This window comes from Tamandua tetradactyla, chromosome 26 (genome assembly GCF_023851605.1).
Source record: "Tamandua tetradactyla isolate mTamTet1 chromosome 26, mTamTet1.pri, whole genome shotgun sequence".
Taxonomy (NCBI): Eukaryota; Metazoa; Chordata; class Mammalia; order Pilosa; family Myrmecophagidae; genus Tamandua; species Tamandua tetradactyla.
In genome coordinates this window covers 18,807,492-18,835,082 of record NC_135352.1, presented here as the reverse complement: position 1 = coordinate 18,835,082, position 27,591 = coordinate 18,807,492, and the positions used below count along the sequence as shown (strand labels likewise).

General features: G+C 38.0%; 1 long non-coding RNA gene across 1 annotated transcript in view; it reads left to right on the top strand.

Annotated features, from left to right (window-relative positions):
• Positions 1-1,773: 1,773 nt before the first annotated feature.
• Positions 1,774-27,591, top strand: part of LOC143669669 (uncharacterized) — a 60,633-nt gene continuing 34,815 nt past the window's right edge. Inside the window, exon 1 of the long non-coding RNA XR_013168965.1 lies at positions 1,774-2,144. This is a non-coding gene — a long non-coding RNA (uncharacterized LOC143669669). The remainder of the gene's footprint in view (positions 2,145-27,591) is intronic.

Here is a 27,591-nt window from a genome sequence, read left to right as displayed (position 1 = left end):
GTCTAGAGTAGCTGTTCTATTATTTTCCACCCCTTTGCTGTTTTATCACAGCCATGGAGCCAATCACTATTTAAGTTTATCTCATTAATTTGCTTGGTCTCAGTTTTATTTCTTGTTTCCCCGCTAGCAGATAAGGTCCGCCAGAACAGAGGTCCTGCTTATCTTGTAGACTGCTATATTCCAGAAAAGGATCCATAAAAGGAGCTGGCACATAGAAAGTACTCGAGAATTATTTGTGAATGAATGTTGTTGTTCCTATAAGCTGAGACTCATATCAGATTCTTGAGATTGCATATAATTTGTGCAATGAACAGATTACTGTGTTGATTGTTGGAACTTCTAGTTTCAACCTTATAATTTATGTGCTGATGCTGTGACATTCCTTAATAAAAGTGCTGGACAATACACTATTTAAAGCAAATACAAAATTGGGAAACTATACTTAAATTTGCAGTGGGTCCTCTCAAAGGTGAGTGCTCACTCGATGGGCTCTGAGCAAAAAAGTGATACCGAGAGTTCAGGAAAAAAGCGCTTTATTGCAAAGTAAGCTGGCAGAAGTCTAGAGACAGCCCCATTCTTAAATTTGTCTCCTGGAACTAGAGAAACGTGGGGTTTTATTCAACTCAATCAAAGGAAGGTGGGGACAAGGATGTTTCGGATATTAGCCATATGGTGATTGCTTAGCAGATATCTAAATTAGCAACTGCAGGTTAACTATTGCCATTGGCTGTTCAAACATTCAAATTGGGAACTGCAAACCAGCTACTTCTGCTAACTGGTCCTTTGTTGTGATAGGTGGGGCCGTGACATTGCCAGAGCTGGTGACAGAGGGCCTCTCGCTTTTGTTTTCTGTTCAGTGTTTCTTTTACCTATTGTTCTTGCCCATTTGACTTCCCTTCGCAGGGTATTTTATGTTCTGGGGTGGCTTTAAGTTCAGGGTCCCTTACTCAGTGTATGCACAGCAAACTGGTTTGGACTGCTTTTTATGTAAGGTGGGCTCTGCGGTTTTATCTGGGCATTCAGGGAACAGGAGGGGGGCCTTACCTTGGTTCTTATGTGGGACTCCCAAGCGCGGGATGGAAGGAGTGTTAAGGGGCCCTTGGCTCAGGTAAACCCGGGCTCTCAGGCCTGGACTCTATCAAACTCACACTATACATGCCTGCTTTTCCTAAATGAATCGTTTCTATGTTGACATAAATGATTTTTAAAAAAACAAACAAAAACCCGAAATCCTTTCTAAGTAATTAATTACTGTGCTGATTATACTAAAAAAAAGGCCTTTACGTCTATGCATAGCGGAAATGAAGTACACAATTGTTATAGTAAACAGACTATGAAAGAATAACCATAACTCTGAGTCCCCAATTCCTCCGGGGGGGGGGGGGGGGCGGGAATTCAGCCTCAGCATCTGATGAGGGACATAAATTGTTACTGGCCTTCCTTGGGTTGGACCTTTGAAACAGGTCTCCTGATTGGTTACCCGCTTACAAATAGAAACCAAGAATGGAGAAGGGTCCACTGGTGTCCTAAAGGCATCCTCTCCCAGAAGAGAGGTGAGTATGGTTCTTTTAGAGCAGGCTGGGGGACATGCGCAGAGGTGGCTGATGCAAGCAGGTAGCGGGGCGTCATCATTGGTTCTGATCATGCGCAGTCCTCGCTAATGCTAGAACACTAGTTTACATATAGCGCATGCCCAGAAGATGGGTCTAAATACCGCCCAGTGGTAGAAACTTTACCGTTAGGTTGAGCAAAGAGCAGGTCAGGGTTGGGGGCTTAATGCGCATGCTCCGGAAAGATGCTTCCGGGCCTAAGCGCTCCCGGAAGGCGTGGCCGGCATCAAGATGGGGTTTGGGTATTTCATTGGCCGGGGATTTTGGTTTACCGCTGGTTGGGGGGCAGCAGTTCTCAATAACTTCTTGCAGGTGTTTGCTTGCTTTATTTTTCTGGAACTAACCACAACTCAAGAAAGAACAGGTTTCACAATGTGACTGTGTGGTTGTGAAAAAAAAAAAGAGATAGAAAAGAAGTTAGGTGGAACAACTTTTTTGGTCAGAATTCGTCTTGGTGACAAGGCCACTCAGAGGAGTTGACAGAGTGGCTAATATATAAGCTTGAGTCCATTTGTGACCTGAGTGGACAACCAGGTATTTGGTTTATCTCTTAAAATCTGTTCAGAAGTTCTTTTTCAGAAGTTACCTATCTCTAAGAGAACCTAACGTTACCTTTTTCAAGTCATGGAGAAGTGATTTCATATTATCGACGAAGCTGATGAAGTATCAAAGGAGGGTCAGGGTTGAACTAGTTTTTATGCAAACGGTCAAGTCTCCTTCAGAAAAATTCTCGGCTGTGCTCTTGGTGAATGTGGTGCTAAGAGCATGTATTTGTCATATGTGGCCATCAGCAATCTGCAAGCAATTTCCAGATGACATACTGCATATCTGGGCTTTATGTGGATGCCTACACATCTGCTTTCCTATCAGCAGTATTAACAAATAGCTCTAAGCTGTCTACTTTTAAATATTTGAAAGCTTTTCCATTCTTTGAAGAAGCCCTGATAATGCATGTGACGATAATCTCAATTCTTTTCTGTCAGGATGAGTTTTCTAGGGCTTAAACAATGTGTAATAGAGGGATATTAAAATATGATTCTCCTTCTTCTTTTGAAATGTAAAATTTTAAAGGTTACGTTCAGAAGATCACCAAGGAGATTTTGCAGTTGGCAGGTTTCTTTTACATCTTAAATATCCAGATGTTAATATACAAAACAGTTTTTAAAAATATTTCCTTTCTTCTGGTATAAAGCAATGAATATTCATTTAATATATGTAAATGAGATTTTTTTTCTCCCATCAATATTCTGATTTAATACTCCGGCAAGCTATATTTTGTTAAAAAGTTTTCTTTCCCACTTCCAAATTATTGTAAACAAAAAGTGAACATTTAAAAATAGCTTAATGGTAACTATAAATACACATTTACATGTAACTATTGGAAATTAAGCGTAAGAAGTTATCTGTATTCCATGTGAATTATGGAGTTCTAAAGCCTTATAATACAGAAGGAGGAATATAGTACTGTTCTAGTTTGCTAGCTGCTAGAATGCAATATACCAGAAACGGAATGGCTTTTAAAAAGGGGAATTTAATAAGTTTCTAGTTTACAGTTCCAAGGCCAAGAAAACATCCCAATTACATCAGTCTATACAAATATCCAATTTAAGGCATCTGGGGAAAGATACCTTGGTTCAAGAAGGCTGATGATGTTCAACATTTCTCTCTCAGCTGGAAGGGCACATGGTGAACATGGTCACATCTGCTAGCTTTAATGTGGCTCTACCCAAAAAGGACTCTCCAAAATGTTTCCTCTTTTAAAGGATTCCAGTAAGCAACTCCATCTTCAATTGGTGGAGACGCACCTCCATGGAAATCATCTAATCAAAAGTTACCACTCATAATTGGGATGGTCACATCTCCATGGGAACAAACAAAATGCTCCCACCCAGCAATATTGAATGAGGATTAAAGGGCATGGCTTTTCTGGGGTCCACCACAGATTCAAACTGGCACAAGTACCAATACTAGAATTATGGCATGTAAGGACCAAGAGACAAGTCTTTAACCCCTCAAGGAAACAAATGGTTAAACCAGAGCCTTAGAGAAGTTAAGAAATTTGTCTACGTTTTTAGAGCTATTTGAGATATGTTCCATGTTTCTAAGTCAAGTGTTTTACAGACTGTGTCACCCTTATTTCCATACATGTTCTTAAGGTGGCATGTGTAAACAGCAGTGGTTCAAATTAGGAGTCCTCATAGTTAATCTTTGCTATAATTACTGTAGCAGTGGGTCACAGACTAAATATTATATGTGATGCTTAATGAAAGTAAAGATTCTTGATCTGCCTCTCCAGGGGGTCTGTGGTAGAATTTGAATCTACTTTTTAAACAAGATTGTGATTCTGTTGTATTTGGTAAACACTCTGAGAATCTGTGATCTCTATACTCAAACATAGGATATGCATTTAATCTGAAACATGTATGTAAAAATTATAGGATCTCTATATGACCTTGGATGATTAAATATTCCAAAATCATGAGGAGTTTTAAAGACACAAATGAGTATAATCTGCGTGGAAGAAAGTGCAACTTGCTTTTTAAGACTCAGAAAGTTTTCTTAAATTGAGTTATCTCAGTCAAAATTTGTTTTGATAGTGCATGTCCATCCCCCATCCGCCCTGCCAAAAGGGGGAAGGTAAAGTGTGACTACTTGAGAAAAGTGATTACCCTATCAATTCAAATATATCTGTAGTAATAAAGCAAAACAATTATTTTAATATGAAAACAGAAATAATTAAATGACTCCATTTTCTATTCTAAATATGTATAGGACTGTCAGTCAAATAGATGCTGCTAAATTAATGTGCAGAATCAAAGTAATCTGTCTTAATTGTTCAAGGAAAAATTCAGATCACTCATCAACCTAGATAAAGAAAGATATGCAGATTTTATATCAGCCACTTGGCATTTCCCATGGTGATTTGCTATTTTAATTTTCTAGCCTCCTAAATGAACTATGCAACCTTCCCTATTCAGATTTCCACACACCTGTTTGGCCTGAAGACAAAAAGGGTATGAAAAAATGGTGTTTGTGAGATTATTCCCAAACTAATCCTCCTACAGACCCAGAAATCGTTCACCATCTGTTTGCTTCCTATCTACCCCTGCCTTTAGGGTCCTCCTTCCCACCTCTCGATTAATCAGTTTCTCTGGCCTTTTAATCTTCCCTTTAGTTCATGTGTTCATGTATAGAGCTTGTCTCTTCCTTTCAGGCATATATTTATGTTCCAGTCATTCTTCCTGAAATGGAGACCTTCGTTTGGCACTTGATACTGCCTGTGTACTGTCCCAGGGGCTGCTTCATTGGACATGGTTTATGGCCCTTTTTGCTCTTGCATCCTCTGAGGCTTCTTACCCAGAGGCATGGCATTATTTTAACGTAATGTTTAAATATGGAGAAATGTGTAGATAGTGGTCTTGGAAACTATATTCAGGGGTGTTTAAGTTGAACCTCAAGTTTTTGTTCTAAGGACTAATCAGTATGACTTGATCCAAATGTGTGGTATTCTTTGTTCATCTTTACTGCATTTAAAAAAAAATACATTTCAGCTTGAATCCTTGGGTCAGTATGTAAGTAAACATTAAATAGTGATTTGCTCAGTTTATTTCTTAGGTGTAATATGAACTTTGTCTGCAAACTAAAAATCAATCTCTTCTTTCTTTGAGAAGCAGATTTCCATTTTTAATGTGCCCTGTCAGTACTGAAGAGTGGGCAAAAAGGACATGTTGACTAGATACATAGAATAAGCCTGTAATAAAGGCATCAAACATTTTTACTACTTTGGTGAGACCACAGACTTTGAATTTAAATGATTTGACAACTGTATTATCTCACATGATATGTTTGACCCATATTTTGCAGAATAGTGCCTATGTGCTTGATTGTTCTATTTTTTTTCTCATTAGTCCTTTCCTGAACATAGTATTAACTCATTCAGCAATAACTTTATCCATAAATTAAAATTGCATTGCTGTATTTTGACAGCTGTATGGATGAAATACGATCCACAAAAATAGCTAAGATTTATTGAGTGCTCACTGGGTGCATGGCGGTGTTCTAAGTATTTTGTGTGTATGTTCTCAGTCTTCACAGTACACTTAATAAGATGGCTACAGTGATTATCCCCATATGGAAAACTATGGTGCACAGACGATAAGTAACTCTTTCAAGGCCAAACTGATAATAAGTGGCACAACCGCTTTTGTGAGAGGTCTGAAGCCAAGGCTCTTGCTTTTATACACTTTTCTTCTTAATCTTTAATATAAAGTTGAGGAACATTTGTTTTCCATCCTGATTCTTTAGACCTGAGGAGCATCACTCTACTTTAAAAATTAGGTTTTTGATATGTCTCAACAACAACAAAAAAAAAGCAGAGGGAGATGAAGATTTATACCTTAAATTAGTCTTTGAATTTTTAGAGGTGGGTGCTTTAAGAAATTTGCACTAATATAAATTCAAGATGTGATTTAGTTGTCCCTGTCTCAGACAGGCTGAAGTAATCTTGAAGTAAGTATCACCCTCATTTGAACATGCTAAAATCTACTCATTTCTAGTCAATTTAATGTAACAGCAACTGAAATAAAGGAAATTGAGAAATGAATATTTAGTCACAATTTTATATAGTGTTTTATATCACATTATCAGACTTCAGTAAATCCAGATTAGTTGTGTGTGATTGTTTGTAAAATTAGATTAAACAGTTATATTAGGAAACTATGGCAACAAACCAACATCTTATTGTCAAATTTTCAAGAAGTTTAAAGCAATTGTTTCTACTTTAGTAGAAATAAAGTGTTACCAATGAAAATCAAAGATGCAAGTAAATTTAGACAAAGGATGATACTTATTTTCAGGACAATTAGGAGTGTCCATGTCTACCGGCCATTGTTAAATTCTAAGCTGAAAGAAATTTAAAATACAGTCCATCTGTGTCTATAATTACTAAAAGGAAAGCTAAAAGTAAAATATCATTTGTTTGTATTGGTGTTGCAAAAGCCGTTTTGAGTTGGGTCTCCCTGTTCTTCTGATTGTTTCCTGGAGGAAAGTGTGTATTTTATGATACACTGATGATTTAGGGACTGATAACTGTAGGGATGAGGTCTGAGCTTGATGACATGGAAGTCAAAAAGCCTCAAATAAAGTTGAGAGTCTACTCTGGAGGTCACTCTTACACAAACTAGTTAGACATTGCTACCTATTATAACTTGCCAAACTCCAACTAAGACCATTCCTGCCAATCCTGAAGAATACCTATGGCATTATGTAAGATTCTACAAAGGTCAGTTCACTAGGGTAACTTTCCAGAAGCTTACAATCTCCGCATGGGTCCCTGGACCTAGTAAGTCCTGAAATGCACAGGGGCCAGCCTCTCTAGAACATCAACTAGTTCCATTCCCCTATTCCATATTACCGACAGCCACTTTCAACATGAAAAGTTAGAATGGGCACCCTGAAGAGTGGGAGAAAGACAGCAGTGATGGTGGAGTTATACAGAGAAGGTAGGGTTTAACAAATGAGTCTGGTTGCTGAATCATTATATTGATATTTATTTTTATCTACAGTACCTTAAAGCAGCTAGAAGTAAAATCCTAAAATTGTGAAATAGTAACCCATACCAAACTCTGAAATCTCTTCTACAACTAATTGTTGTGATGTGCTTTGAAATTTATTGCTTTTTAGTGTATATGTTATTTTTCACAAAAAAGAAAATAAAAAAGGGAGGAGTATAACAGAGAAGGTAGGATTTAACAAATGAGTATGACTGCTGAATCATTAAATTGATACTTTGTTTGGTCTCCAGTGTCTGGGAACAGCTCGAAGAAAAAATGAAAAATCTGGTATGTCAATTTGAATCTGTTATGCACCCCAGAAAAACCATGTCCTTTAATCCTCCTTCCATATTGGCTTTTGGTGGGTGTTATCTTTTTTATTGTTTCCATGGAAATGTGTCTCCACCTTTTCAAGATGGAGTTACTTACTGGAGTCCTTTTAAGAGGGAAACACTTTAGAAAAAGCTTCAGAGCCAAGAGAGCCCATGCAGCCAGAGACCTTTGGAGATGAAGAAGAAAACTTCACCCCACCCCACCCCCAGGAGAGCTCCATGAAATAAGAAGCCAGGAGAGCAAGCAGACTTCTCCACATGCCCTTCAGCTGAGAGAGAAACCTGGAACTTTATCAGCCTTTTGAACCAAGATATCTTTCCCTGGATACCTTAGATTTGGACAGTTTCTTAGCCATGCCTTAATTTGGACATTTTCACAGCCTTAGAACTGTAAACTTGCAACTTAATAAATTCCCCTTTTTAAAAGTCATTCTGTTTCTGGTATATCACATTCCGGTAGCTAGCAGACAAGAACATCAGGGAAGTATAACCCATGTCAAACTTTAAATTTTGTTCTATAACTACTTGTTGAAATGTATTTGGAAATTTATTGCTTTTTTGTATATATGTTAAATTTCACAATAAAAAAATGTTAAAAAAAATAAAAAGGCTTATATGAGTATCCCATCAACAAGATAGAACAGTGTTCTCACCTGGGTTCTTCTCTCTCTTAGAGAAAAGAATGTCTTTGTCCTGATTTTAGGTCTATGAACTTTAGTTCATGAAAGCATCACTTATTATATCTAAAACATTGAGAGTTCTGAAATTTACTCCAATAATAGCTCTCCATTATGTAAAATAAACACATTACAGTTGTACTTGTCATTAGGAAAAGTTGAGGCAAAGTCATTTTTGTAGTCGATAGAGTGAATTTTTCTGAAGTAGTTACAGAAAAGTGCATGATTAGTTTTAAAACAGAATAAATTAAAATAATTAACATAATTATACAGCAGAAAATTAAATGTAAAAGTCTTTTAAATGTAAAGGACTGATTCTCATGCCATAGCTGTAAGAGTATAGACTGGTGGGCTGCAGCTTGACTCTCAGCTCCACTACTTATTATGTGTGTGAATTTAGGCGTATTCCTAATCTCAGTTACCTCATGTAAGACATGGATGTTAAATAATGTGATAAAACACCAACTTACATAAAGTGTCATGTATATTGCATAGCACATGAATACTCAGTAAATGGAGTTTTATACTTTCTACTCCTTTTCCTGTTCAATGAGATTGGTGATATGTGACACACTTATGCTGTTGAACATTTACATTATTCCATTGCTATGTAGATACCATTAGATGAGAGAGGAAAATGATTTATGAGGCATATGATGATGGTGGTAACCTAAAATTAAAATTTTAGTTGTATAAGTCATGAATGAAAATAAGGCCTCGTTAATTTCATGGTCAATAGTGAGAAATCCAGATTAATAAATGTATAGTATGTGTAAAATTTTCCTAATTGAATGTTGTATTAGGTACTCTAGTAGAAAATGACTCTGTACTCTTGAGTAAATTTAAGGTTTTTGAACCTCTTCTTTAGTTTCTTTCTCTAAGCCTTTGAAGTTTTAATGTATTAATAGTAACTTAGCTTAACCAACACAAAAAGGAGACCCACATTAATGAATAATTAATGGCAGTATCTGAGATTAAAATCAGTCTCATAAAATAAACACTGTCAGTTTTTCTGCAAGTTATTTAGTAGTGCCATGTGCAAGAGTTTTATTCCAAATGATAATTCATTGATCACAACTGTACTAAAAATACTTTGAAATCAGTCGAAATTTGTTCATCTGTAGAAATGCATTAAACCACTCACATTTTCAAAAATGTGTCAACAATGTGATGTTTTCATGATGTCAAGAATCTGTACAATTCTGGCAATAGCAAGGATGTTAACAATGACATCATATATGTAGATATCCCAACATGTACAAAGGACTGTGCTGAGAAATACAAGGAAAGACTATAAAATTTACATGTAGTCTCTTACATCAGCTAGACGTGTTCTTGAGACCTTTGATGTATATGGTTAGATTTTGGACAAAATGGACTATTCCAGCAGAGTAGATGGATTAACAGTTTTGGAACACTGACTGTGTATGTGTTGGGTCTATGTATAGGACTACAATAGTCCTATAAAATGTGTTTCATTGCTCTCATTGTACAGATTGGGAAACAGAAATACAGAGAGGTTAAGTAGTTTGCTAATTTCATAGTTGTTTTCCGTTGTTAAAGCTGCTAGAATGTAATATACCAGAAATGGAATGGCTTTTACAAAGGGAATTTATTAAGTTGCAAGTTTACAATTGTAAGACCATGGAAATATCCAAACTAAGGCATCCAGAGAAAGAAAGATACCTTGGTTTAAGAAAGGCCCATGGGTCCGGAACACCTCTGTCAGCTGGGAAGGCAAATGGCTGGCATCTGCTGGGGGTCTTTGCCTTTCTCATTTAAATCATCTTTGCTGGGGGTGTTTTCTTTTTTTATCTCCAGAGATCACTGCCTGTTTGGGCTCTGAAACTTTTTCCAAAAATGGCTCCTTCTTACAAGACTCTAATAAGCAACCCCACCTTGAATGGGTGGAGACACGTTCCATGGAAATCACCTAATCAAAAGGTACCACCCACAATGGGGTGGGTCACATCTCCATGAAAACAATAAAAAAGATCCCACTCAGCAATACTGAATGAGGATTAAAGAGCATAGGGGAAGACATAATAGAAATATGAAACAAATCCCATGCATGAATCCAAATCCCTTCTGTGTCATGTTGTTTGATAAAAGAAATTGATTAATCATTTCCTTTTCACATGCCTTAAGACAATAAAAAAAGTTGCTTTCTTACTAGGAAATAAATAGTATAAATCCAGAAATCCATTGATATAGTTAAAATCCCTCTTCACTAATATTTCCATCTGGCTGGGAAAAAATGGGTCAAGTTTACTTACTTGATGAAGAATATGTACAGAAGGATGAATTTTGCTGCACTGGGTTTTAAAGCACCCTAATAGATTTGAAAATATACTATGTTCACAAACTTGCTTGATATATGTGGTAGTTAGGTTCAGGAATCAACTTGGCCAGGTTAAGGTGCCTAGTTCTGTTGCTGTGGACTTGAGCCAGTGGTACCTGAAGCTCATCTGTTGCTGATTACATCTCCAGTCTGCTGGGAGGTGTGCCCAGTTCAATGAATGATGTTTGATCTAATTGGCTGGATGCTTAAATGAGAGAGCTCAAGGTAGCACAGCCTAAGCAGCTCAGTATACCTCATCTCAGCACTTGCAGCTCAGCCCAGGCCTTTGGAAATACACAAAGGAATCACCCCTGGGAAAGTTGTTGGAACCCAGAAGCCTGGAGAGAAGGCCAGCAGAGATCGCCCTGTGCCTTCCCACATAAGAACCTCAGTTGAAAGTTATCTGCCTTTCCTCTGAAGAACTATACATTAACTAAATAAATCCCCTTTTATTGAAAGCCAGTCCATCTCTGGTGTGTTGCACTCCAGCAGCTAGCAAACTAGAACAACATTGAATTTAATAAGTTGCTAATTTACAGTTCTAAGGCTGAGAAAATGTCCCAATTAGAACAAGTCTATAGAAATGTCCAATCTAAGGTATCTGGGGAAAGATACCTTGGTTCACGAAGGCTGATGAAGTTCAGGGTTTCTCTCTCAATTGGGAAGGCACATGGTAAACACAGTCAGGGTTTCTCTCTTGTCTGGAAGGGCACATGACCAACACGGCATCATCTGCTAGTTTTCTCTCCTGGCTTCCTGTTTTGTGACGCTCCCTGGGAGGCGGTTTCCTTCTTCATCTCCAAAGGTCACTGGCTGGTAGATTTCTGTTTCTCGTGGCTTTGCCATTCTCTGCTCTCTAAGAATCTTTTGTTCTCTGAAATGTTTCCTCTTTTATAGGACTGCAGTAAACCAATCAAGACCCACTCAAATGGGTGGAGACACGTCTCCCCTCATCCAGCTTAACAACCACTCTTGATTGGGAGACATCTCCAGCAAGATGATCTAATTACAGATTCAAACATACAGCATTAAATAGGGATTTGCCATTTTATGAAATAGGACTTTGATTAAAACATGGCTTTTCTAGGATCCATACATCCTTTCAAACCAGCACAAACATATAAGGCAAGATCTTGGGGTAAAAAGTCAATTTTTAAAAAAAATGCCAGGGTTATTTGATTTGTAGAAGAGAATGTGGAACAGGGATTAACAATGATTAAACTCTGTAGTGCATGTGTTTCATATAACAACATATTCTTCAAAAGGTGTTGAATTTGCTTTAGGACAGAACTACATAAACATGCCTTGTTTTTTCTAGGTATCTGCTTATGGGTGTCTTTAGCAACCATGGTGCATTTTAGGAGTGTAGAAAATGTTTTTTCATGATTTCTGAGCACAAAGGTTTAAAAAAGAAATTGATACATCATTTAAACAATATTGCAATATCCATCTTTCATGTTCTTGTAGAATTCTCATGTTTTGCTTGTCAGAATGTGTCCTCTTTTAATTACTACTCTTATCTGAAGAATGCTAAAATTTAGATTTTTATTATTCAACATCAATGGAAATTTATTATGTTTCACAAAATCACCCATTTCCAACTCAAGAAGCAGACACACACAAAAAATGTATGCACCAAATGTTCTTTTTTTTTTTTTTTTTCTTCACGGGCAGGCACCAACAATTGGACCCGGGTCTCTGGCATGGCAGGCAAGAACTCTGCCTGCTGAGCCACCATGACCCACCCTGCACTATATGTTCTAACCACAGAAGAATATAATCTCATTTCAGAAAACCAAGTGAGTGGGACATAAAAATGCACACTTTGAATGATTTATGGGTCCTGTATGTGAGGCTGAGTAGGAGGGTAGGTGAAGTTGGGCAGGAGAGAAATTCACAGGGGCATGAGACAAGAATGCCAGAGGCAGGCTCAGATTGGAAACAGCCAGAGAAAGTATGCAGATGTGTTGGCAAAATGGAGGGAGACATCTCTTCTCAAGAGGATGACTAAATTTATAAATGGGTTGGTGTATACAGGAATGAAAAAATAAGTAGCAAAGGTGTGACTAAGGAACAAAATATGAAGCAAAGTAAAATGAAAATGATGGTTTGGACTGTTTGGAACCTATTTTTTACATAGGAAATATGTGTTGTTTCCTTGCCGTGCTAAGGTGGCAATTTACATAAAGGCACTGAGTTAGCCTGAACAGATATCAACATGTGGCACACTCCAAAACATCTCATTTTAGTGACATTGGTAATAATCAGCACCTTCTGAGAAATTAATTTCTTTTTCTGTTGGCAAATGGAATACAAGGTTTTTGTTTTTGTTCTTGTTTTTTTAATAAATGGAGCTGCCGATTGAATCATTTGTAGTCTTAGGTTTCAGGAGATGTATTTCATGGTCAACATAATCACGGTTACTGATCATTACCCCTTTTTGTAAATGAAAGAAAATTTACCTATTTAATGTGCTAGGCTATAAAAGGAAGTACAATTAGTAGTTGATTTTCAAGGACCTCAAGGTCTCAATGAAAACACAGGACTTAAGGACCTGAAAAATAAATAACCATTTTGGATTGTGGAGTTGTATAAACATAGGTCAGATATTGGCCCATCTCATCTTAGGTATCTACATTTGACTAAGATATTTAACCTTTTCAAACCTCATTTTCTTCATCAAAGCCAGATTTTTTTATTATATAGCTCTCCTAAGGTTGTTTTGTGAATCAATTTAAATAATGTTTATCAAACTACTTGGTCACTTGGCACATAGTAGATTGATCACATAATCCTAATTATCACTATGGAATGATACTGACCATTGCTAAAGGAGCAAGAGAAAGAGGAGATGCATTCAGTTTCAGTTTATAAGATCAAGCCTAACTCATAGAATGTCAGATATTGCTAAGTAAAGCTCATATCACATTAGAGATCAATAACCTAAAGTATAGTATTAGATTAGACATTAGAATTTACTAAAATTCTTATTTCTTTGGAAAGTCTTCAAGTGTGTCCAGCTTCATTACTTTTTACAACTTATTTAATGTCTTCATTTGTTCGTTTTGCTTATCTGAATGAACAGTGGCATGTAGTCAATAATCTTTGCAATTCACAGAAGACAATGATTAATATCTTGGCTTCAACTTAATTTCTTTGTTGTCTTTAAAAATACCATAGATGTGAAGTGCAAATGAAGATGTCAAAGGAAATTGATGGGTCCGTAGGTAGTTTAGTGGCAGAATTCAAACCCAGGTTTGATTCCCAGCCAGAGTACCTCCACCCCCACCTCCCAAAAAAGCACTGGGAACAAAATTTCCGTATGCTATACATATCACATATGTCTTGGTTAGGGACATGTGTCAACTCGGCCAAGTTGTGGTAGCTGTTTATCTGATTGGGCAAGTACTGCCCTGTCGGTTGCAATGAGGACATTTCATAGGAGTAGGTCATGATCACGTCAGCTGCATCCACAGCTGATTCCATTTGTAATCAGCCAAAGGGGAGTGTCTTCTACAATTAGTGATGCTAAATCTAATCACGGGAAGCCTTTTAAGAAGGACTCAGAGGAGACAGGTTGCATTCCTGCTTTGGCTGGTGATCCTCTCCTGCGGAGTTCATCCAGACCCTCCATTGGAGTTGTCGGCTTTACAGCCTGCTCTGTGGATTTGGATTCTGTGTTCCTGCGGTCATGTGAGACACTTTTATAAATTTTATATTTGCAAGTGTCCCATTGATTCTGTGTATCTAGAGAACCCTAACTAATACATCTTGGTACCGGGAGTGGTTCTTAAGAAACAGAATCTTAAAAATGGATTCTTATGGATGGTTTCCTACTCTGACTGGACTCAGAGACACTAAGGACTCTAATTCCCATAATCAGAATGACACTCCCAATCCACGGACTGAGTTGGCAAAGGAGATAGTCAAAATATATCATTTGATTCTCCTAGTGCTTCGCTTGTACGAAACCCGACTCTGGGGGATAATGTTTTTGACACCTTTACAGAGTTTTGTAGAAATAAGAGTTACAGAGATGTTGGTTGGTTGTTGTTAGATACACTGGCTACATTAAGGGGTGGAAGGGATGGGCTTAAGGCTTCAAACGAGAAGCTTAAGCGCCGTCTGAAAGATGTAGACGTTTCTATGAGTATCCTGAAGGAAAATCTTATTTCCTGTAGCCGTAGACTTGAGATCTCTGAAAATCAGACTCAGAATCTTATTGCTAGAGTAGCAACTTTACAACGTAAACTGAAATCTCAGTCTTGCATGGTGTCTGCCATTAAAGTGAGGGCATTGATTGGAAAGGAGTGGGACCCTGAAAAATGGGATGGTGACATATGGATTGATAATGATGTTGGGGGCGAGATTGAAACCCTAGGCCATGCTGAGTCTTCTCTAGATAACCCTGTAATAGTCTGCCCTGAGGACATAGCAACCCCACCTCCAGCCTGCCTTGAGGAATTGGCCACCTAACCTCCTCCTGAAGGGATTAGCCCTAGAGTGATTAATCCTGTTTCACCAGATGAAACTGCAAATGAAGGCCCTGAAGCAAATGGCTTGGAAGATATTTCTAATTCTTTTCATGACCCACCCCCACCACCCCTCATTTCTCCCAGACCTATAACTAGACTAAAGTCCCAACAGGCCCCTAAAGGTGAGGTACAAAGTATCACACATGAGGAGGTACGTTATACTCCAAAAGAACTGTGTGAGTTTTCCAGTTTATATAGACAGAAATCAGGGGAATATGTGTGGCAATGGATTTTAAGAGTGTGGGATAATGGTGGGAGGAATATAAGGCTGGATCAGGCTGAATTTATTGATATGGGCCCACTAAGCAGAGATTCTGCATTCAATGTTATAGCTCGAGCAGTTAGAAAAGGTGTTAACACCTTGTTTGGGTGGTTGGTTGAAACATGGATCAAAAGGTGGCCAACGTTACCTGAGGTTGAAATGCCAGAACTGCCCTGGTATAATGTAGATGAAGGGATCCAGAGGCTTAGAGAGATTGGAATGTTAGAGTGGATTTATCATGCAAAGCCTGCTCTTACACCCCAGGAATGTCCAGAGGATGCACCTTTTACCAGAACAGTGAGAAATAAGTTTGTGAGACTAGCACCATCATCCCTCAAGAGCTCTGTGGTTGCACTTCTCTGTAGGTCAGATATTACTGTAGGAACTGCTGTCACTGAGCTGGAATCCTTAAACACAATGGGGATGACAGGATCCCGAGTTGGCAGAAGCCAGGTGGCAGCACTTAATCACCAAAGACAGGGTAGACACGGGTATTATAATAGACAACAAACTCAAAGGAGGCATCAAAATTTTATGACACACGGAGATTTGTGGCATTGGCTAGTAAATCATGGGGTACCTAGAAATACAATCGAAGGGCAGTCTACTAAATTCTTATTGGAGCTCTATAAACAAAAGAGTTCTAGGTCAAGTGAACAGAAGTCTAACCTGAATTACAAAAACACAGAATCACGGCCCCTTAATCAGTTTCTGGACTTGAAACAGTTTACAGACCCAGAGCCTCTTGAATGAAGGGGAGGCCAGGTTCCTTTGGGGGAGAACCCTGTTACACTGCCACAAATTTATACTGTTAATCTTCCTCCAAGTCTTCCCCAAGGAGACCGATGGCCTTTTACCAGGGTAACTGTGCATTGGGGAAAAGGAAATGATCAGATATTTTGTGGATTATTAGACACTGGTTCAGAAGTGACATTAATTCAAGGGGACCCAACACGTCACTCTGGACCACAAGTCAGAGTGGGGGCTTATGGAGGCCAGGTGATCAATGGAGTTTTAGCTCAGGTTCGTCTCAAAGTGGGTCCAGTGGGCCCCTGGACCCATCCTGTAGTTATTTCCCCAGTTCCGGAATGTATAATTGGCATAGACATACTGAGCAACTGGCAGAATCCCCATGTTGGCTCTCTAACTCATGCAGTGAAGGCTATTATGGTGGGAAAGGCCTAGTAGAAGCCACTAGAACTGCCCCTACCAAGCAAAATAGTAAATCAGAAGCAATACCATATTCCTGGAGGGATTGCAGAAATTACTGCCACTCTTAAGGACTTGAAAGATGCAGGGGTGGTGATTCCCACCACATCCCCGTTCAACTCTCCTGTTTGGCCTGTGCAGAAAACAGAAGGGTCTTGGAAAATGACAGTGGATTATCATAAGCTTAACCAGGTGGTAACTCCAACTGCAGCTGCTGTTCCAGATGTAGTATCATAGCTTGAGCAAATCAGTACATCCCCTGGTACCTGGTATGCAGCTATTGATCTGGCAAATACTTTTTTCTCTATTGCTATTAGTAAGGACCACCAGAAACAGTTTGCTTTCAGCTGGCAAGGTCAGCAATATACTTTCACTGTCCTACCTTAGGGGTATATCAACTCTCCAGCCCTATGTCATAATCTTGTTTGCAGAAACCTTGATACTTTCTGCCTCCCACAAGACATCACACTGGTCCATTATATTGATGATATCATCTTGATTGGATCTAGTGAGCAAGAATAGCAACTACTCTAGATTTACTGGTAAGGTATTTGTGTGTCAGAGGATGGGAGATAAATCCAACAAAAATATAGGGGCCTTCCACCTCAGTAAAATTTCTAGGTGTCCAGTGGTGTGGGGCATGTCGAGATATCCCTTCTAAGGTGAAGAATAAGTTGCTGCATCTGGCCCCTCCCACAACCAAAAAAGTGACACAATGCCTAGTTGGTCTTTTTGGATTTTGGCGACAACATATTCCTCATTTGGGTGTGATACTCCGGCCCATTTATCAAGTGACCAGAAAAGCTGCTTATTTTGAGTGGGGACCTGAACAAGAGGAGGCTCTGTGACAGGTCCAGGCTGATGTACAAGCTGCTCTGCCACTTGGGCCGTATGATCCAGCAGATCTAATGGTGCTGGAAGTGTCCGTGGCAAATAGAGATGCTTTCTGGAGCCTTTGGCAGGCCTCTGTAGGAGAATCACAATGCAGACCCTTAGGATTTTGGAGCAAAGCCTTACCATCTGCTGCAGATAACTACTCTCCTTTTGAGAAACAGCTTTTGGCCAGCTACTGGGCCTTAGTAGAGACTGAACACTTAACCATGGGCCACCAAGTTACCATGAGACCTGAGTTGTGTATCATGAGTTGGGTGTTGTCTGACCAACTAAGCCATAAAGTTGGGAGTGCACAGCAGCACTGTATTGTAAAATGGAAATGGTATATACGAGATAGAGCCAGAGCAGGTCCTGAAGGCACAAGTATGTTACATGAAGAAGTGGCACAAATGCCCATGGTTCCCACTCCTGCTGCCACATTACCTTCTCTTTCCCAGATCAGAGCTATGACCTCTTGCGGAGTTCCTTACAGTGAGTTGACTGAGGAAGAGAAAACTCGGGCCTGGTTTACAGATGGTTCAGCACGATATGCAGGTACCACCCGAAAGTGGACAGCTACAGCATTACAACCCCTTTCTGGGGTGTCCTTGAGGGACAGTGGTGAGGGGAATTCCTAGTGGGCAGAACTTCGAGTAGTGCACCTGGTTGTTCATTTTGCTTAGAAGGAAAACTGGCCAGAGGTGCATTTGTATACTGACACATGGGCTGTTGCTAATGGTTTGGCTGGATGGTCAGGGACTTGGAAAGACCATAATTGGAAAATTGGTGACAAAGAGGTCTGGGGAAGAAGTATGTAGATAGACCTTTCTGAGTGGACTAAAAACATGAAGATATTTGTGTCCCATGTGAATGCACACCAGAGGGTGACTTCAACAGAGGAAGATTTTAATAATCAAGTGGATAAGATGACCCGTTCTGTGGATACCAGTCAGCCTCTTTCCCCAGCAACTCCTGTCATTGTCTAATGGGCTCATGAACAAAGTGGTCTTGGTGGTAGGGATGGAGGTTATGCATGGGCTCAGCAACATGGACTTCACTCACCAAGGCTGACCTGGCTACAGCCACTGCTGAGTGCCCAATCTGCCAGCAGCAGAGACCCACACTCAGCCCCCGATATGGCACCATTCCCCAAGGTGACTAGCCAGCTACATAGTGGCAGGTTGATTACATTGGATCATTCCCTTCATGGAAGGGGCAGCAATTTGTTCTAACTGGAATAGACACATACTCTGGATATGGGTTTGCTTTCCCTGCATGCAATGCTTCTGCCAAAACTACCATCCGTGGGCTTACAGAATGTCTTATCCATCGTCATGGTATTCTGCATAGCATTGCTTCGGATCAAGGAACACACTTCACAGCAAGTGAAATGTGGGAATGGGTGCATGCTCATGGAATTCTCTGGTCTTACCATGTTCCCCATCATCTAGAAGCAGCTGGATTAATAGAACAGTGGAATGACCTTTTGAAAACTCAATAACGATGCCAACTAGGTGGCAAAAACTTGAAAGGCTGGGGTAATGTTCTCCAGGAAGCTGTGTATGCTCTGAATCAGCATCTGTTGTATGGTTCTGTTTCTCCCATAGCCAGGATCCATGGATCCAGGAACCAAGGGGTGGAGATGGGTTTGGTATCACTCACTATTACCCCTAGTGATCTACTAGGAAAATTTTTGCTTCCTGTCCCTGCTACCGTGTGTTCTGCTGGTCTACAGGTTTTAGTTCCAGAATGGGGTGTGCTTCCTCCAGGAGAAACAACAATGATACCACTGAACTGAAAGTTAAGATTGCCACCTGGTCACTTCAGGCTACTTATGCCTCTGGATCAACATGCCAAGAAGGGGATTACATTATTGTCTGGGGTAATTGACCCTGACTACCGGAAAGAAGTAGGACTGCAACTACATAATGGAGGTAAAGAAGAGTTTTCTTGGAATATAGGAAATCCCCTAGGGCATCTATTAGTCCTACCATGCCCTGTGATTAAAATCAATGGAAAACTGCAACAACACAATCTAGACAGGACTACTAATGGCTCTGAAACTTCAGGAATGAAGGTTTGGGTCACTCCACCAGGCAAAGAACCACGGCCAGCTAAAGTGCTTGCTGAGGGTAAAGGGAACATGGAATGGGTAGTGGAAGAAGGTAGTGATAAATATGAACTTTGACCACGTGATCAGTTACAGAAACGAGGACTGTAATGCTGTTTTGTTCATGTTATACTGTTTAATTTGTAAGATATCAACTTTAAGAATGAATGTTGCCTAAGGATTTGCACCCTATTCTGAAGAGATTTAATGTGTTTCCAGTTAAATGCAGGACAGTTGAGTATTGTCAGGTAAAAGAAAAAAAAATGTGTGCTTATTTGTTTTCATTTGGAAATTAAGTATGGTTTAAGGTGATATGTATATATATATAGGTGCCAAGTTGACAAGGGATGGACTGTCATGGTAGGGACATGTGTCAACTCGGGCAAGTTGTGGTAGCTGTTTATCTGATTGGGCAAGTACTGCCCTGTCGGTTGCAATGAGGACATTTCATAGGATTAGGTCATGATCACGTCAGCTGCATCCACAGCTGATTCCATTTGTAATCATCCAAAGGGGAGTGTCTTCTACAATTAGTGATGCTAAATCTAATCACGGGAAGCCTTTTAAGAAGGACTCAGAGGAGACAGGTTGCATTCCTGCTTTGGCTGGTGAGCCTCTCCTGCGGAGTTTATTCAGACCCTCCACTGGAGTCGTCGGCTTTACAGCCTGCCCTGTGAATTTGGACTTTGCATTCCTGCGGTCACGTGAGACACTTTTATAAATTTTTTATTTGCAAGTGTTCCCTGTTGATTCTGTGTATCTAGAGAACCCTAACTAATACAACATATCTCCCTCTCTTGTGTGTATGTATAAATGTAGAAATATATGTATGTAGGGCAATACATTAAAAATAAAATGAAATTGAAAAACATAAAACGATGACCATGGGCACTGTTATCTAAAGAACATTATTGATTGTGTATCCATCAGGATTCCACATTCTTGAAAACAGAATTGCTCAATTGTAGATTTACTACAATACCACATAATCACTTCCTTAGAAATTTTGAACTACATGATAGATATTTTCCACAGTGTTCTCATGGTCATGAGAATATTTCATGGTCATGAGTTATTGCACTAAATATTTGCAAGATGATCATTAATATAAAGAGCTACAGCATAGCAACATTAAAAGTCAAGGAGCATGAAATGTAAGAATTTAATTTAAAAAATTCAATTCTCATATGAAGAAACAAAAAGTTATGGTTTAAATGAAGTAATCAATCTACTTTATTACCAGGCTCCATGTTTTTAAAGGACGTTTTAGTAGAATGGAAAGTGAAGGAAAATTTTAATATCAGACAATTTTCCCAATATATTTTTTTAATGAGGAAAGTTTATGTTATATGAATTATACATGTAAAATTAATAATACTCATTACTTCTTAGAAGAGATAATCAATTATATGCTAAGTGACTGCAACTGCAAGACTTATCATTTAATTTACTTTTGATAACAACATGATAAACTAATAGATTTGGAGATGACTGGGGAAATTAACATGAATTTTCAAAATATGTGGTTTCTTTACTTTCATGGTACACGTTCCAGTTCTCTCTGGCCTGGAATCCATCTGTGCAATCCAATTTGTTTTGAGATATGTCTATATGTCTGCACTGAAGGGTGAAGATTTTTTCTGAATATGGCTATTATTTCAGATGAGATTGGGCATGTTCAGGGTGGTATGGCCATGCACAATGAGTATTATTTCATAAGTTGCAGTCATAAGAGAGCATTCCTGTTCTTAAAGAGAAATTTGTCTGTAGAAGTAAATCAGATGAATAAATAAATAAAATAAGATTTGACTGTGAAATGCACTGCTTTGATGGGCATCTTGGAATAAAGAACCAGGAAGTTAAGTACTGTCTGCATAAACCTTTTTTACGTAAATGATTTCCAAAGTCAGCCTTTTAAAGTAAGGTCATTTTCAGAAATGACAGAAAGCCAACTGAGCAATAATTAAAGAATTATTGCTTTATTCAATTAGTGCTCCATTAATGGTTCTCTAGGTCATACTGACTTGATAAAATGGAAAGGTAAAGAACCCACAGGTAGCAAAAGTCCTTTTAGGTATAATAGATGTAAATTGTAGATAAACAGTGACACTTACTTCCTACTTCCAGTTCACTCAGCGAAGATTTTGCACTGGACATATTATACATATTCCAGGCGATATGTCAGTTGACAAGAAGGAAGACACAACTTTCTCCTTTTGATCTTCACATGGATTTAGTAATTTTTATAAGTCACTTAATGTTTATGAAAATTGCCTCCCTCTCTTTATATATGTATTATATCATTATGCAACTATATATATATTTATATATATATATACACATACATACATACATACATACATACATATATATGTTCATTTCTCTGTTAATTAGCCAACACATTTACTGAACACAATATAGACAAAACACCATATTGGGGGTGGGGGAGGATTCAAAATATATCAAACTAAATACTTTTTCTCTATCAAATCTATAAAATATATATTACATGGTTCTTATCCTTAGGAAAATTATCTTTTAGTTAAAGAGCAAGGATGGTAAAAGCAACAAACCTAAAGAAATATACGAGATGGTTCTAGGCAAATTTTGTGTTCACTATTTTTTTCTTTTCAATTTCGGTTTACTTTTTCTTCATTACAATCAATTTCTTAGAATGACCTGTGCCTTCTTGCCTTCTTTGCATTTTTGTCTCATTGAGCTTGCAGCATAGCAAGTCCATATCCCTGGATAAATCCAGTTAACTTGACTCTTCTATCCTCTTCTGTGCCTGCCCTTAAGGAGCTTGGTGTTATTACAAAAAAATCTTGAAACTGGGCAGCTTGTGAACATTTCCATCATTATCACTAACTACAAATGGGTACTCAATTCTGCCTGAAATCTCACTATGTTTCTCTAATTTTCTTACTCTCCCTCTCTCCTTAATAATTATTATAAACCTTTTTTGGTTTGTTTTTTGGTTCCTCGAATATTCCATTTCTTCTATTCACTTGACCTTCCTCATACATTATGGAAGGAAAAAAGCCACCGAATAAGGCCAATTCAAAAAATTTGCATTTCTACCAGTCTTCTCTGATAAAAGTAGAGGTAACCATGTACTTTAGATCAGCTGAAAGTCAATTAAACAAAAGTAAAAAAATGCATCTAAATGTCCCTCTCAGACTTTTGATTTTAAAATGGCAAATAAGAAATGGCATTGCCCCATCTGTCTTTTGGTTTTTTGGAAATCCCATTCTCAAAAGAAAGGGAAGAAATCAATAAAAGATCCATTTTCAGCAAACCTAGGAGACATTTGTAATTTCAAAACACAATATATGAGAAAAAGTTTATAAGTGTACTTCAGGTCAGATTGGAGTGTGATAAGACACAGAGAAACTATGTGGTCACACAAATCTCAGAAAAATTGGGAAAGGGCTTTTTTTTTTTTTTTAAATAGGAAGCACCCTTTGAGAAGCAAACCATCTTTGGAGCAAGGGAGTCAGGGTGCTTAAATTGGTGGTGAAACTTTCCTGGACTCAGTTTGATGTTGAGTAAATGTAGGCAAGGTCAGGCTGACATATGACATCCTTTAGGGAGCCAGGGCAGGTGACGGAGAGTGACTGGGCATTATGAGCAGTGCTGGAGCTTCTGAGAAGCTGGCTTGAGAAAAGTCAGGGTGAAAACCACGTTCATATTGGAAACCTTGTGTCATAAAGAATTTTACTGTAAACCATCCTGTAACATGGCCAGGATTTTCTCCCTCTGTTCTTATCCCATAAATATATGGTCCAGGACTCAAAGATGAGAAATAATTGAAAGAGAACTAGCACAGAATCTTTATGAAGATGCCACGAGAAAATTAAAGTGAGAAGAAGAACAAGAGAAATGAAAGGCAGATGAAGAAAATTCACTAGAGAACAGGCTAGAGAAGAAAAGGAAGAAATGAAGAGTTAAGAGGATTAGAGAGAAAATGATGGGCAATACAAAGAGACTTGGTTTGAATCTCTGAATAAAAGAACCAGAATAATGGAATAGAAAACATTTGAATAATACAATTGAAGAAAACATTCCAGAAAGAGAGGATTGAATCTATAGAATGAACAGATACCATATTCTAGGAGAAATTTACAGAGAATAATCATAGTTGAGATACAGTCTAGTGAAGTTACAAAACTCTGAAATCAAAGATATTTGCCAAATGGGTAGAATTCAGGTTAATTATAAACAAAAACATGTTAATTTGGTTTTATAGTAGGTCAGTACTAGGATGAGGTCTAAACCAAAAAGTTTACATTTAAACAAAATGTCAATCAAATATAAAGGAGGAAGATAAATATTTTTGAATATAAAGCAGTGAATGTAGTTTCCATGAACCTTGATAAAAACTGGCAGTGAGCACTGAATCTAATTAACTGTAGAATAAAAGACTAATATTAGTGTGAGAATTCTGGATACAAAATAGAACATGAAAGTTATATACTCTGTAAAATTTGTGTATCTTCAAAAGGCTGGTCTTGAGGAAAGAGGAAAAATCTGGGAGATTGTTTAAGGATGTGGATTTATAGTGCCTGAGGTTCAAAAGATGTAATTTAAAACTAATAAATCAGGTAATATGTGTATTAGTAGATGTGGTAGTTAAAAGTTGTTATGTACAAAAGAAAAGATCATGTTCTTTTAATGTATTCCTATGGGTGTAGACTTATTGTGTAGGTGGTGCCTTTTGATTAAGTTATTTCAGTTGCTGATGTGACCAGCCTCATTCAAGTTGGGTCTTTATCCTCTTACTGGAGTCCTTTATAAGAGGATAAAAGCCACAAGGAAGATAAGTTAAAATTCAGAGAAACATTCAGAGAAGTTCAGAGAAAAAGCCATAGACAGAGAACCAGAAACTGAAGCAATGAAGCCCGGGAAAGAAGGACCAGCAGACATCGCCATGTGCTTGCTGTCTGAAACAGGAGCTCAAGCTTGCTGGTAACCTGTCTTCAGAGAAGGTATCTGCCTGTTGATGCCTTAATTAGGATGTTTGTGAAAACATCTAAGACTGTGAAGCCTTAGAACTGTAGATTTATAAGCTAATAAATTGCCATTGTTAAAAGCCAACCCATTTGAGGTATACAGCATTCTGGCAACTTTACCAGACAGAAACAGTACATTTTAAATAGCATGAAGATAAACATTAAGAAAATAGTATAATAAGTAATAAATATATTCCTTCAATTCTTGTTCATTGTATAGAAAATGGAAATTATAGGTATAAAGATAACTGGGAGAACAAAATAAACAAATTTTCATTTATTCAAAATGAAACAAAAAATGCACACTATACAGTAAAATATACACATACTCACATGCATGTGACTCTTCAATAATTGTAGAGAAATATAAATGGGACAGGTAGCCTATTAAATAAAAAGATCACCAGTTGGATCACAAAGCAAAATCAACATGTGCTGTATATGAAAGACATCAGAACCCTTAGATGATTTTAGAGAGGGTGGGTTTGAAAGACCAAAGTATGGAAATGGGAGGGCAGTCAGAAGGCTTCCTTCACAAGAGATATGACGGAGTATATTCAAGGAATATGGAGGAGCTAAAAGAAAGACAATTTGTGATGGACTGGCTGTGGTATTGAAAGAGAGAGAAGATGACTTCTCAGTTTCTCATGAGAACATTATCACCTGAGGCAAGCGTATTGGACGATAAGAGTTTTAAAGTGAAAGACCATGCATTTATTTTTACCTTTTGAGTTGGATGGGTCTATGGGCTACTTAAGTACATCTACTGGGCCAGTAGTGGTTACATTAATCTAACATTCAGTGGACAGTTAAGGAAGATACTAGTTTGTAACTTGTCAGCATGTGTCAGCAGACAGTGTAAGATAATGTTTACATCTAGTTTGTGAACTACTTGCTAAAGACAATAATGAAAGTTGGGGACATTCCTGGGGTTCAGCAGAGAAAGAGAATGATGTCATAATGGAGTCATAAATGGGAGGGGGAAAAAAGGTCCTATTTTCCTTCTTCATAGATAAGAATTAAGTTTTTTAGATTGGTGCCACTTATTGGGACACAAACTGATTTTTAAAAGAAATATGCCAGCAAGTTAAGGATTTTTCTAGTGCTTTTGAGAATCCAATTCTCCCAGAAAATTCTGATTTCTATTATTTTATAGTAGAAAATCTGCCAAGCACAGCACTAAGAACTGTCAAAACTGTTGTAAATACAGGGAATGTATTTATATTTCATTGCATGGGTTTATTTAATGTGAATGGCTCAAATTCTCTTATTTCTTCCTTGCCAGGTTAATATTTGGAATGATTTTTATAATTTTACTTACCAATGAAGTAATTGTAATGCCTGTTAATGATACAGTAGAGCTAGGTCAAATATATCCTTAAAATACTCTGGGTGAACTCACTTTTCCTGCTATTTATAAAAAAAATCCATTTCATTACAGTGATAAGTCTCCATAAGGAACACTCCACACAAGTAATTTAACATTTCAAGTTGTTAAAATCACTTTGCTTTTGGCTTCATAACTTTAAAATGCTACCCAAGGCACGCTGTAATTATATGGGAATGTGCAACTTGTCAAACCTCATAGCTTTTAAACTTCCGATCAATTGAAATAAAACATATTCCATAAGAATCTTTGCCAAAATGATGCTCCTTATTGAAAAGTGGTACTCTAAGAAAATGTCTCATTTTTTTTCCTCTGTGAGGCAGAAAAAAAGAATAGTAAAAGTGGGGATGCTGACATGGGTGGGAGTGTGTGAATAAGGTGACTGGACTTGTGCATAAAATAGGTAAGTGGGAAGGAAAAAGGAAAGGCTCCTACTTAACTTCCTTCTGAGTGCTTAAGTACTGGCAGGGGTATAGGAAAATTTGAAGACACAGCCTGGGAGCAATCTCTACCCTCAGGTGGGGATGGGATAGGAATCAGGGTGGGGTGGCAGCAGACCGAGAGGACAAGCAAAATCCTAGAGAACAGTTATATTGTGGCATATGATCAAGGATAGGAAACCAAAGTTAACAGTTTATATCATTGCAAAATGTGTAGGAAAAGAGGATTCTTAGAGTGGAATGGGATTATGGGAGAAAAGTGAATCCTGAGTGATGTTTAGGAATTTCAGAAATCCATCTTCTTGTCTTCCCCTTTTCTTGTCTTTCCTACTAACTTGTAACTCTTTTATTGCGATCACAGTCCAACTTTCCCCACCTCTGCAATATGTCTCTCCTTCCCTTCTCTGTCTTTCTCTCTGCAATTGATCTACTTTTTCTAAAAGTCTTGAAAACGTTTTGAGAGAAGCCAAAAAAATAAAAGCTCACAAAATGATTGAATATATTTGAATGTGATTGTTTTCTTCATCTTTTTAGACTGCAGGAGGGGAAAAAAATCACTCATTACAAGTGCTAGCATAATCTTTTTACATTTCTACTGGCACTCATAATATTATAGAGCAAAGAGCCATATCTTTTAATTTTATCTATATACAACAGAAGTTCCTAGGTAAGTTTTTAAAATCTGATTTTTTTTGTTGTTGTTGTTATTGTAAGTTTTTGGTCTTGGATATGTCAGTGATTTGTATTTCTGCCCACTACTGATCAGTGATTCATTGGTGCTTAGGTTGGTTTAGAAAAAGTTGATAGGTAGGGACAAATTTATTTTAAGTAATTAGATTTTACAGCAAAACATAACGTTTCAAAATACCAATATTTGCAAAAAAAATTGGAAATGTTTCTATTTTGCATGGAATATAGAAAGTGCTTTATATATATGCCTCATTTAAACATAAGAGGCATTGTTAGTTCTTTTGAGTGACGGAGAGGTAACTGATGTGACAATCTCCAGGGCAAAGCTCTAGCCCAGGTCCTGCCACTAACCAGATTTGTGCCTTTGGGCATGTCACTCAAATTATCTGGGCTTCAGCTTCCTCATTTGCTAAAAACTTAAAGTGCTGGGCTAGAATTTCAATGCCTCTTTTAGCTCTCTCCCACCATGTTACTTTATAAATGACACTTTAAAAAGACATCTCTATGCTCATTTCCTTCTTAAAGTTCAGTATGCTTTTAAAAGAAAATGACCCCATAAAA